Below are 13271 nucleotides of genomic sequence, written 5' to 3'. Positions count from 1 at the left end.
ATTGGGATCTATTTTGGGTGATTTTTCGCAAGAAATGCAACAGTGAGGCCTATATAAGCATCCAATGCTCCACGTTTTTTGAAGGACAGAATGAGCATTTTATTAATTGGTTGAGTGGAATCCTAGTCATCACCTGTATTCTCTCTCTCCAACTTTCCAAGGGCACTTTTGAAATTGTACTATGGATAGATTTCTTTTGAAAAATATTGTCTCATCCATGGAAGGTTGAAAAGTCTAAGATGCCTTGATCTCATTGCTTGGAGAAGACTCCTACAAATATAAGAAAGCACAAGTTTAGAATTAGAAAGTTACTTTTTGAAAAAATAGAAGGTTTATGTAGCTAGGATTTTTATCTCTCTTAGTTTCTATTTTTTTTATTTTTTCTTGGAGATCAAGTCTTATTGTAAATGAAGGAGAAGAGAATATTCCCTTATTTTTGGATACTCTCTTCTTCTCTCTCTCCCCTCCACGATTTTTAGAAGGAGGACTCTCTCCCAAAACGTGGAAGCCCCCTCTCTTCTCTATTCTTCTCCCCTTCTCCCTATAAATACCCATAGCCTTGCACTTGTAAAATTGTTCAATCGCTTAATGAAATTTCTTCTTCTTCTCCTTCTAATTTGTGATTTTTGGCTTTCTAGTTCTTAGTTTTGATTTTATGAGCTTAGTTCATGGTTGTAATAGGGTTAATTCAAGTTGAACTTGCAATTTATGTCTTCAATTTGGTTGTAATAATTTAATTCTAGTTTAGTTTTAAAACTTTCTAGTTTAGGTTTCTAATTCTAGTGGGAAGAGTTAAAGACTTGGAGGAGGAAGGCATGCAAGGATTAATCAAGTGTTCAAGCTTCTTCAATTACATTCATGCACTTTCAACTTTGGTAGAAGGGAGTATCAAGTTCTTATTTTTATTTTTATGTTCTTCTTCTTCTTAACCTTAATTCTTCTAGTTTTTAATTTCTTCTTCTATTAGTTTTAGTTTATTACTATTCTCATCTCCATTAATCCCTCCATTCTATTAGGAATTTTCATTCTCCATTATTTTTATTCTTATTCTCATTCCCTATCTCTCTAATTCAATCATGCTTTTAGGATTTTTATTTTTTATTCACTATTATCATTATGCATTATGATAGAATTTTAATTTAATTCTTTTTATTTTAATTTCAGATTTGGTAACGTCATTTCAAATGTGAGAAGTAAACAATTTTAATCCGGTTCAAGCCCCTCTGGGTTTTACATCTCTAATCTCTTAGTCTCATTCTCCCTCTCTAATCTCTCTTTTTTTTTTTTTTATGTGGTTGTGGTGTGTGGCTGCAATTTATTCCTTTGAATCCACTATAGTATTGATAGGTTAGATGCTTCTGTGTTAAGACGCCAATTCAATTCGATAGATGCTTGTGAGTTAAGACGCATTAATTTACTTATCATTACTTTAATCCACCACTTTAATTAATTTGATTCACTTTGCATTGCTTTTAAATGAGTAAAATAGAGTGGCGTACATCTCCTTGAGTTCGACCCGTAGCTATGATTGATCTGTACGCTTGTGGTTATTATTTCTTACAAACAGAACTGCTAACCTGATGAGCGTCAAGTGTTGCTCCTCCAATAGACAGTGGTTCTTCCTCGAACGAGCACTCCAAGTAAATAGATCTGAACCTCTAATGTTGCAACCATGGTTCTTGAAGCCGATCCCAAATGCTCTTCAGTTCTCCAAGCATAGATCTGGGTTTCTAAAACCCTAACTCTCAATCACAATAGAGAGAAACAAGAAGAAGAAAAAGAGATCACAAAAGGGAGAGAGAGACCAAAACACATCCAAGAGGGGGCAGCCAAAAAACGTGGAGGCTTTGTGCCCCCCTGCGTTTTTGGTCCTCTTTTATAATAATAGGAATTAATTAAAACCCTGGATGGATTTAGATAAAACCCTGTGAGAGTCTGACTCTCTGTCTCTTTGTTTGGCACTTCTGTTTAAACTCAAAATGCTTTTAATTGGTGAAGAAGCAGAATCTAATAGGGAATGATTTAATTAGTTATTTTATTTAAATTTATGGATAATTACAATTAGCACATATCCATTAATTAATTAAAGAACCAATTATTTTAGTAAATTCCAAATAACTCCCTACATGATAATAAATTATCATGTACAACCCCCCACTAATCAACACCATCATTATGGAATCTAGGGCATGTACACTTATACTGCCAAACCCCATTCCATAGTAAATGTCCATATAATAGTGTCTGTGCATCTGATTGGGTCCCACAAGACTTGATAAAACACTTTATAAAAAAATATATATATAATCCATTATTTTATGTAAAATAGATTTTACAAAAAACCATTTCTAAAATGACACTGGATCTAGATTTTAATCCGACCATACACAGACAATCTCAATCTTGGTGTTCCCCAATCGAGCAGTGGTGACCATGTTGCGTAACTCCTTCACTCACAAAGTGTTCACGCATTCCCAGAACACCGGCTTTGACTCACTTGAGTCTCAGTCATTAATGAACCAAAGAACGCGATCACACTTTGCAGAGATAGGGTTCCCTCAGGTAAAGGATGTTGGTGACACATGTCTATCCCTTCCTACATCTGGTAGTAATAAATGAGGGAATCGACAAAGTAGATTTTTTGCCAATACACACATCAATCATGTGAGTACTTGCATTCGTATCCTGAAATCACATGTCTAGGCATACCCAATGCGACGACCATATGATAAGGGTGTCCAGCCCAAAACCTAGTCGTGACTACCATTTTATGTAAAACTTATGGACACATAATGCTCAAAAATTTTATATCGCATGTGATAATATTAAACCACAATGTATAAAGGTTCCATATAACATAAAACCAGTTCTGATGGACACATAAATCCAACACATCTTTGCACCATTTGTGATCTCCACCTTCTTTCCAGCACCATTGGAACCCATTCCAACCTTGGAGCTCATAGAGGAGAAGAAGATTGAGCCACTCCAAGCCCAAGAACACCTCTCCTCTGCAGTTTCATTGGTTTCCCATTGTAAGCAACAGTTTCCCTCTCTATTTCTATTGCTTTCTCTTAGGTTTAGATAGAGTTCATGATCAATATTAGTTCAGATCATGGGGCTTCTTGCTCTAAATGCTTTGTCCCTTCTTTTTTATGTTAAAGACATCAAGTATTGACCTAGAATCACCCATCCTCAGCCCCATGGCTTAATTTCCATGAAACCCTCTTGAAAAACCTCTAATTTGAGGAGTCTTGATGTTGGAATCCATCCAATTGCCTACCAAACCATAGGGCTTCTGTTTCTAATTAGTTTATTCACCTAGTTGGATGCCTAGAGCACCATTTAGAACCCTTAAACACCCCATTCCCTTGCCTTTGGCTAAGATGCCATAAAACCCCCTTTTATAGACCTTCATTTTGAGGTTTTGAGCATTGAACAATCAATCCAAGCCTTGGGACCTAATTAGGATCCAATGTACATGTTTAATGGCTCATTTGGAGGCCTAGTACATTACCCCATAGATCCCAACTGATCCCATGGCCATTAACCAAGGTTTGGAATCAATCGAAGCCATTTCCTACACTTAAATTGAGCACAGTCCGCCTGTTTATTTAAAGGCCACACTACCTGCACAGTCCGCCAAACTAGCAGATGATGTCATCATCCTCCAGGTGCATGATCCGCCTAGGCCAAATTGGTATTGAATTGGAGTTTTGACTCTAGACCTTGAACACTGACACTCTCTCACCTACTGTACACTTATATGATGACATGTTAGGCTAGCATACACATACAAGAGGAGCGTACATTAAACAAAAGCCAAGTTTATCTTTAATTTGACAATTGTGAGTGCATTAGATACTTAAACTTAATTTATGGAATGTTTTTGTGATGACCTATGTTGTATGTCATTCATGAATGTATATGAAATTGATATGATGATCTATGTTGATTTCAATGGATGATACTAATGATGGATCATGGTAAGGATGGTTTAAGATTATCATATTGAATGTTAGAGAAGTATCAAATGCTATTGATTATGAAAATATTGTGAATCTTATGATGTGGATTATGGTTATATTGGTGACATGTGAATTGGCGAATTATGATGTCTGTTAATGGAGTGAATTTGGGTTGGGAAGTGACTGGCCAACCATGTTTTCGGTATCACACCCAGTCTACTTTTATGCTCATGTATAAGCTAGAGGGGACGAGAGGAAAGCCGGGCCGACCGTGATTTCGGTACTATGGACTCAACCTCTGGCTTATACGTGAGTGTGCATCCTTCTTTTAGATGCATGGTTAAGATTACATATTCCCCTGTGCTACACCCCTTACCAACAGGGAGAAAGGTGTTGGAAAACCGATGGTAGCCTTCGACGAACTGGGATGGCATTCTCAACAAACCACCGTATTTGGGTGAGAGCTTGGGTTATCTTGGGGGCTTGCGGACAACCCAGTGAAGGGGTCCGATCTCGCAGATTTCCAACCACAACTCGGGTGTATCATCGGATTGTTATCATAATGATTCATAGGAAATACAACCTAAGGGATGTTGCATTAGCACTTTACCTCATAGACTTAGGCATTATGATTGATAGGTGGATGCATACTAAAACTGGTGCATGACTATAAACTAAATTTGATGTACGAATTGTCCTGGTGGTATGGGACGCTGTGGGATTTGTTTATCAGGTTTGGATTGTATCTAGGTGGTACATTTATGATTGTTTGTATATGCTTGTATGATCTAATTGCTCATTGGGCTTTGTTGGAAGCTCATCCCTCGAGGGACCTCTCTTTTTAGATGGAGATGCAGGTGATGTTGTGGCAGTGGATGTGGATCCTCCCCACTTGTGAGTTCATAGACTTGATATTCAGGGAATTCCCTACAAGAAGGAACACAAGCTGGGGTGCACGTGCAAGGCTTGTGCATATGGAGCAGTGCTGCAGACATGACCCTTTGGGATATTTAGCACATGTTGTTCAACTGTTAAGTTGTAATTAAATACTCTTTAATTCTCTTTATTACTCTAGACTTGTATACTTATATACTTAGTACCTTTGTTAAACAATGTTATGATGGAATAATATTCCACCTACTTATATGATATCATCCTGTTAGATTCCATACTATGATAATTATGATTATGTCATTATGCTTTCATTGTTACTATGATCAAGATAGTGTTTTGGGATCAGTGACCTTGGTACTGCAAAGTGTAGTTCCTTGGGGTTAGTGTGGAATACCAAGGGTATTCTGGTCAAATGTCCCTAGGTGTAGGGATCAGGGTGTGACAACATGGTATCAAAGTGACTTTGCTCTGCCAGGTTCACTAACTGATCTGGCCCACATTGATTTATTCAATAATATGCATCGCCTAATAAAAGCTTTATTAATACACAATAATTATAGAGACCAGTAGGGTTGTATGCTAGATAGGGAGATGCTATGATTCATTGATAGTAAAACCTTTACATTCAGATAATGAGGAAAGGAAAGGTACATCTTAGTCCTTCTTGCTCCTTGCTACTTTACAACTAGAAACTAACCTAATGTGAGGTTATTATTGATGAGCCATGTAAGTTAAGTGAAATTTAGACTTGAGACAGTTCAGCCTAGACTGAGAAGCTAAGCTGATTTTGGTATAGGAATCCCCATCTATTTGAAGCTTTACAAATGCCAAATTTTTGGGGGGCAAAATTTCTTATAAGATGTGGGGAATGTTACACCTGTATCCAAATTTTGGGCTAAGTTGAACTTTCATTGTGGGTGTTGCCTTGGTGACTATTGACACCAGTAATTCCTTAGATGTGACAGTCATGAGGACAATTGGAAGTAATGACAACTTCTCATGTAAGTGCCGAGGTATGAAGAAGACCTTAGGGAATGCCTGAAGCCCTTTCGGGTGTGTGTTATGGTATGAAACTTCACCTAAGTTGCATATGGAGTGTACTGGAGAAAATCTAGGATCATTTGAAGTTGAAATTACTTCTTGGGTATCGTACCTTTGAAACTTGAGGACCCACCTACCGTGGACAGGCCAACCTGTCGCCCAATCTCTTAAAGAAATAAATTGGGATGAGACCGGTTAGCAACGTATATTGAGACCTGAGATGATCCAGGTTACCGGTGATGAGAGTAGACTTGATAAGGGATCATATCTTGGTGGGTCATTTGGGGCAAAAGAGCTACGCCAATGTTAGATGGAAGAACCTAGAATATGTTATTGGAGACCATGTAATTTCTTTCCCGAATTTTACCCACCAAAGGGGTGTTGAGGCGTGGAGAGAAAGGAAAGTTGAGCCCGAGATTCTTTGGGTCATATGAGGTTTTGGCGCCTAGCAAGTAGGTAGGATGTAGTTTGGCATTGCCCCACCATTAGCAGGTGTCCATGATGTCTTCCACGTATCGATGTTGCGAAAGTATCTCCCGGACCTGACTTATGTCCTTACTCAGGAGCAGCCCAAACTTGCTGCCAACTGAAATCAGGTGAAGCAACCTCCTGAGATCTTTAACCAAAGGAAAATCCACCTTCACAACCACCCCTTTACCTAGGAGGAGGTGCTTGACAACGAAGCATCTCGGGAGTTTGAGGTCGAATTGTAGGTGACATACCCATAAATCTTCAACCCATCCAATAAATGAATTTTGACTACAAAATTTTTATCAAGTGTGGGGAATGTTACACCCGTGCCCAAATCTGAGTGGTGGTGTTTGCCTAATTTAGTATGTTTGGAAGATTCTAATAATTGTAAACAACCACTATTAAAACCTATCTCAACCTTTACCTAAATACCCTTGAAGTAGGCGAGATCATCAGAGAATTCAAATCCTAGTCTGCTATCAATGCTCTAGAACCATCTTTGAACCCAATTTTGAGGACCTTCCCTTCTGGTTTGATCAATAGTTTCTTCATGAAAACTGTATTCCTTTAAGTCTAGTTTACAACGCATTTTGAATTGCATAATTTTGTTATGTATCGATCGAGTTATGGCCAAAATGATGGGCCGAGGTCTACAGTATTTTGCCCCGGTAGCTGATATAGTGGCGGACGATGCATGAGCCGCCCACATCATCCGCCCAGTACAAAAATCTATCATATGGATATTTTATTGGCTTGGTTTTATCTTGCCTTGGCCCAGGGCTTAACCCTTGGTTATTTTAGACCAATTGTGGACCATGTGGCCTAACTAAACCCTAAGAACACTAACCTAAGACCTATTTGGATTCTATTGTGTTTTAAAACCCATTTCAAGCCCCCAATCAACCCCCAACCAAACACACCTTTGAATCCTTATCAAAATAGGTGAAAACCATAGCCCCCTCTCATTTCTCCCATCGCCAACACCTGAGAGAAGAGAGAGAACGTGGGAAGCAAGAAGGAAAGAGAGAAGGAGGAAGAAGAAGGAGAAAGAAGAAAGAAGCAGGAAGAAGAAGGAGAAAGAAGAAAGAAGAAGGAAGAAGATCACTCCCTTGCTGTCTCAAATCCATCTTTTCACCATTTGTGAACTCCACCTTCTTTCCAGCACCATTGGAACCCATTCCAACCTTGGAGCTCGTGGAGGAGAAGAAGATTGAACCACTCCAAGCTCAAGAACACCTCCCCTCTACTGTTCTATTGATTCCCCATTGTAAGCAACACTTTCCCTCTCTATTTCTATTACTTTCTCTTAGGTTTAGGTGAGTTAATGATCAATATTAGTTCAGATCATAAGGCTTCTTACTCTAAATTCTTTATCCCTTCTTTTTTATGTTAAAGACATCAACTATTGACCTAGAATCACCCATCCTCAGCCCCATGCCTTAATTGTCATGAAACCCTCTTGAAGACCTTCAATTTGAGGATTCTTGATGTTGGAATCAATCCAATCTCCTACCAAACCATAGGGCTTCTATTTCTAATTAGTTTATTCACCTAATTGGATGCCTAGAGCACCATTTGGAACCCTTGAACACCCCATTCCCTTGCCTTTGGCTGAGATGCCATGACACCCCCTTTTATAGACCTTCATTTTGAGGTTTTGAGCATTGAACACACAATCCATGCCTTAGGACCTAATTAGGATCCAATGTACATGTTTAATGGCTCATTTGGGGGCAGAATACATTACCCCATAGGTCCCAACTGATCCCATAGCCATTAACCAAGGTTTGGAATCAATCCAAGCCATTTTCTGCACTTTGGGGCTGTGGCGAACGATGCCATCTCCGCCAGGGTAAAATTGAGCACAGCCCACCTATTTATTTAAAGGCCACACTGCCTGCACAATCCTCCAGACTGGCGGATGATGTCATCATCCTCCAGGTGCATGATCTGCCTTGGCCAAATTGGTACTAAATTGGAGTTTTGACACCTGACCTTGGATACTGACACTCTCTCACCTAATGTACACTTATATGATGACATGTTAGACTAGCGTATGCATACGGGAGGAGCGTACATTAAATTAAAACCAAGTTTACTTTCAATTTGACAACTGTGAATGGATTAGATGGTGGAATTCTATACTTTGGAAATGGGAATAAGCATGCATGATGGATTCAATTCAAGCTTTATTAGAATAGTCAAGCATGGCAGAAACTTGATTCCCAGTATGCATCAAATGTAAAACCAAATGAGGGTTGGTCTGATTTGGATTTAAAATAGTAAGGGTTTAGGTCCTAGTGTTGGTATAGGCTTGCATACAAGGAAAACTAAGTTCCAACTTCTCAATTTACAAATCAAGTTCACATTTTGGTAAGATAGGTGATCATCCCATGGCTGGAATTGAAATACATGATAATTCTAGGTTTAGGGAGAGTCAGAGAAGAAATCAAAAAGGGAATTTGGGCATGCATGCAAGGGATTTGGGTTTCAATTTCACCAAGACAGCCATGCATGGCTGGAATCTATTTTCTAAAACCTTAATTCAGCAATTAAGATGAAAGATGCCATATAAATTAGGTTAGAAACGGATTGAGGTGTAGGTTCTTGGATTTAGAGTGAACATGCATGACGGAATTGGGTTTTCAATTACATGGAAATGACTAGATCATCATGCATGATAATAAGATGGTTGCATTCCAAACTTATTCTAGATTGTGAAACTAATTTAGGCTAATGAAAGGATTTAGAAGCAGGAAAACAAAGTGGGATTTGGAATTACCTTACTAGAGCCAAATTTGTCACACCCCAAACCAGGGATGATTAGATAGGTGACCCGTATTGCATAACAGCAATTCGCCAAATCCCATGGATCTAGAAGTAGTTAATCCATTCACAGACATACATCCACAGTAATACAACATGTAACTCAGAGTGTTGCAGAGAACCTATATATACATTGAGAAATAAAAGAAGCATAGCGGTACAGGAAATGATGTTATATACATAAGTATGTTTGATCATTCCCTCTCTCCTACAAACAAAACAGTAAAAACTAATATATACATCAGCGGAAATAAAAAAAAAAGAAGATATACACAGGATGAGGTAACTCAAACCCCAAAAAGGAAGTAAAAGACTAAAAGCAGGAACAGGGATAAACTCCCATCAAAGACAAAAAGGAGTCCCCAAGACAAAAAGCATCAAGAGCACCCTTCACAGGTCATCTTCAGTAACCACTGAGAATACTCGCATCAACAGCACGACCTCCGTCGGGGTCCATACCAATATCATCATAACCACCATGGCTCTCCTCCGGGTAATAAGCCTCCCCGCCACAGTGACATCCACCTGTAAGATCATCTAATAGAAAAACATAGATAACAGAGTGTGAGCTCCACTGAGCCCGTGAATGAAACATATCATCATGCATGCATAGACAACCACAATCCATATGATCTTACATGATATGCAGATCAAATTATTTATTAGCCACCTGTCAATACAACTAAGTCTGGTTAGTGCTACTACAATCCCCAATACATGTATCCCTGGTGCGGGCTTTTAACCCCTCCTCGCGATACACCCATTGAGTTGTCGGAGAGGACCAGTCAGCTCCCGCATTTGTTCACCAAGGTCAGCCCGACCAGCCCTCTGTAATTAACCTATGAGACATCCATCCCTTTTTTTCTCTTTTCTTTTCTTTTTTGGCTTATGGCCCGGCATATAGCCCATAATCACATTTCTTTTCTTTTCTTTTTCTTTTCCCATATATATACGGTCATTCCCACAGGCATCCAACACCTTAACCCCTGTTGGCAAGGGTACATAGCACGGGTGATGAAACTCTAACCCCATGTCTATATGACATCGTATGAGTCAAGCGGTGTCAACCGTATCTCATTCTATGAGTTACCACATGCCTCATTTCCAAGCCGGCTATGGCATCTAGTCTAGCATTCACAATCAGCATAGAATATTCACGTAGAATTATCCAACAGTCAACACAGTGTTGTAATGAATTTATAAGGTTTGAAATTTACGTATATTACAGCATTATTATTATAAAAATTTAATTCCAACATATCATTCATGTTACACGTACAGACGCGATGACATTCCACTCACCTTGGTCTAGTCCTACAGGTCTAGTTATTATTTTAGTCCCGGCCGGTGTCTGGCAGTGTACCTCGAGCGTGGGATCAAATCCTATAGTATAAATCAGAATTGTGTTATTTAATATTCCAAACATTTCTCAGATGTCCTAGTATTGATCTTGGCTCACTAGTTTGACTCGGTGCTCAGTCTGATATCACTTGGAATTCTCTGGGTCTGCACTTGGCTTTGGGTTTATATCCCGATGCATCATCCGGAGAATGTAGTTCAAGGTTAGGTATGGTATTTTACCAATGGAGTACACGGTTCATGGTCCCGATAGTCTCACAATACAGTCCCTAGGTCAGCAGTGCAGCTGGACTAATCCAGGTAGGGTTTCCCAGCCTTGTGGGGCCCACTTGGGTACCCAAGGTGTAATTAATTGTGAACAGATGTAAGGAGGGGTATTTTGGTCATTTACCACCTCCTTACACTGTTTATGGTGTACTTGTGGAAGCCCCCAAATTTAAATCTGCATATCAGCCCTTTTTAATTCTCTGGGCGATTTACTGGGTGATGTGTGCATCGCGCAGAGCCTGTTTAAAACGTGAACAGGCTCCAGATCTTGGGTTTTACACCACAGGCAGTGCCATGGTCGATCCTTTATGCATGTTAGGTCATTATGAACCCCATATGAAGTGTTTAACAGTGGTCCACATGGATCATGACTTGGGCCCACCACTTGGCAGCCAGGAGCTGTCCAGTCAGTGTAGGGAATAGTAGCCCAACTGTGTTCCAGCTTATGACCACGGTTTGGGCTGCATGCAAGGGTGTTCCTATGTAAAGTAGGATGGTTTAAGGCTATTGCAACACAGGATTAGGCTGAGAGCAGCCTGTGTGCATAGATCCAAGCCCAGACTACCAGTTCTAGATGCAACAGGGCAGTGCAGTCTGGCACAGGGACAGAGTTCAGTGCCAAGTATAAAACAACAGTAAAAAGCCCATGAATAAGCTCAGATCTTGCATGCAATCAGTTTGCATGTCAGATCTGGAGCAGTACATGGCAGCCCCCAGGTGTTCTGGGCTGTCCATGACCAGAAACACCTCCAAAACACAGAGATCAAAGGGAATGTACAGAGAACCGTCATAGCAGCATATAGGTATGAGTCTATACCAGTGATCTTGCATGCAATACACTGCAGGAATCAAGGCTGGACAGCAGTTGCACCTCCTTCCCACTTCTTCTCCTTCCTTCCTTCTTCTTCTCCTTCTCTTTTCTCTCTTTTCTCTCTTCTCTCCCTTCCCACGGTTTGAACAGTCAATAGAGGTTCTAAAATTAGGCTGAGTCCTCTATTTATAGACCAACCACCACTAAGACCTGTTTGGCAACTTGGCCCCACCCCTAGAATGCTCTTTTGAAACTAATTATGGGCCATTCTGGCCACTCTGATGGGGTCCGTAGGGGTCCAAGGGTAATTTATGGTGCCCAAGACTCCCATCTACCTCTTGAGGGTGTCCTTGGTTTGTAGGGGTGGTCCCCACACTTCTATTGTTTAAAATATTCATTTTTACCACTCTGGGCGATTCACTGGGTGATGTGTGCATCGCCCAAAGAATACAGCAAAGCTGAATCACATTGGACTTGCACAGGAGCTTGGCCCAGGGCTTAGGCCTTACACCTATAGTGAGGGGAGAGAGATTACCTGCAGTCCAAGCTGTACATTATGTAGTGGGCTGTACAGTGGCATGGAGCTACAATCCACCTTCTGGCAGGTATGTAGGAGATCATTCCTGTTGGATTAGCCACTGGTGTGATGCTCCACAGAGAGCTTGTGTGATTGGTCAGGGTTTCCTGTTCTTCATCCAAATTCCCAGCCAGTCCGGGGGCAGGTTTGACATTTCTCCCCACGTTACAAAAATTTTGTCCTCAAAATTTGCTTACTGTTACCAAAACCAGAACTGAATGAATGCTTGAATGACCAGAATCGATCATCCAACCCCTTATTTATAATAACCACAAATCATAGCCAAAGTATGAATGCCCCCTAGTCCTATTCCTATTAGGAATTTCCACTTCAAATAAGAATCCCAAATAGAGATCAGATAAAGGAAAAATACAAAAAAGAAATAAAAGTAAAACATAAAGCAACTAAAACAAAAGGACTAAATTACCCCTATAGGGTAAAGTAGCCCATCTCAACACTCCCCCTCAAGTTGGAGCAAAGATGTCTATCATGCCCAACTTGACTAGATTGGGATGAAACAATTTCCCAGACAATCCCTTGGTAAAGATAACAACAAGTTGATCAGTAGATGTCACAAAGGGAATACAAATCAGCCCATTTTCTAACTTCTCTCTGATGAAATGCCTATCCACCTCAACATGCTTGGTACGATCATGTTGTACTGGGTTGTGTGCTATGTTGATTGTAGCCTTGTTGTTGCAGTACAACATCATAAGAAGACGAATAGGAACACCAAGATCTTGTAGCAAACCTTTAAGCTAGAGTAACTCACAAATACCTTATGTCATAGCTCGAAACTCAGCTTCGGCACTAGAACGAGCAACTACATTTTGCTTCTTGCTACGCCATGTGACAAGATTTCCACCTATAAAGGAGCAATACCCAGAAATAGACTTACGATCCATAGAACTAGCCCAATCAGCATCAATGTATGCTTCTATCCATAGGTGACCATGTGCAGACAAAATAATTCCTTTTCCAGGAGCTGACTTCAAATAGTACAAGATACAAAGAACAGTCTCCATATGAGAAGAGTAAGGATCATGCATAAACTGGA

This window comes from Telopea speciosissima, chromosome 6 (genome assembly GCF_018873765.1).
Source record: "Telopea speciosissima isolate NSW1024214 ecotype Mountain lineage chromosome 6, Tspe_v1, whole genome shotgun sequence".
Classification (NCBI taxonomy): Eukaryota; Viridiplantae; Streptophyta; class Magnoliopsida; order Proteales; family Proteaceae; genus Telopea; species Telopea speciosissima.
This window is presented reverse-complemented; position numbering follows the sequence as displayed.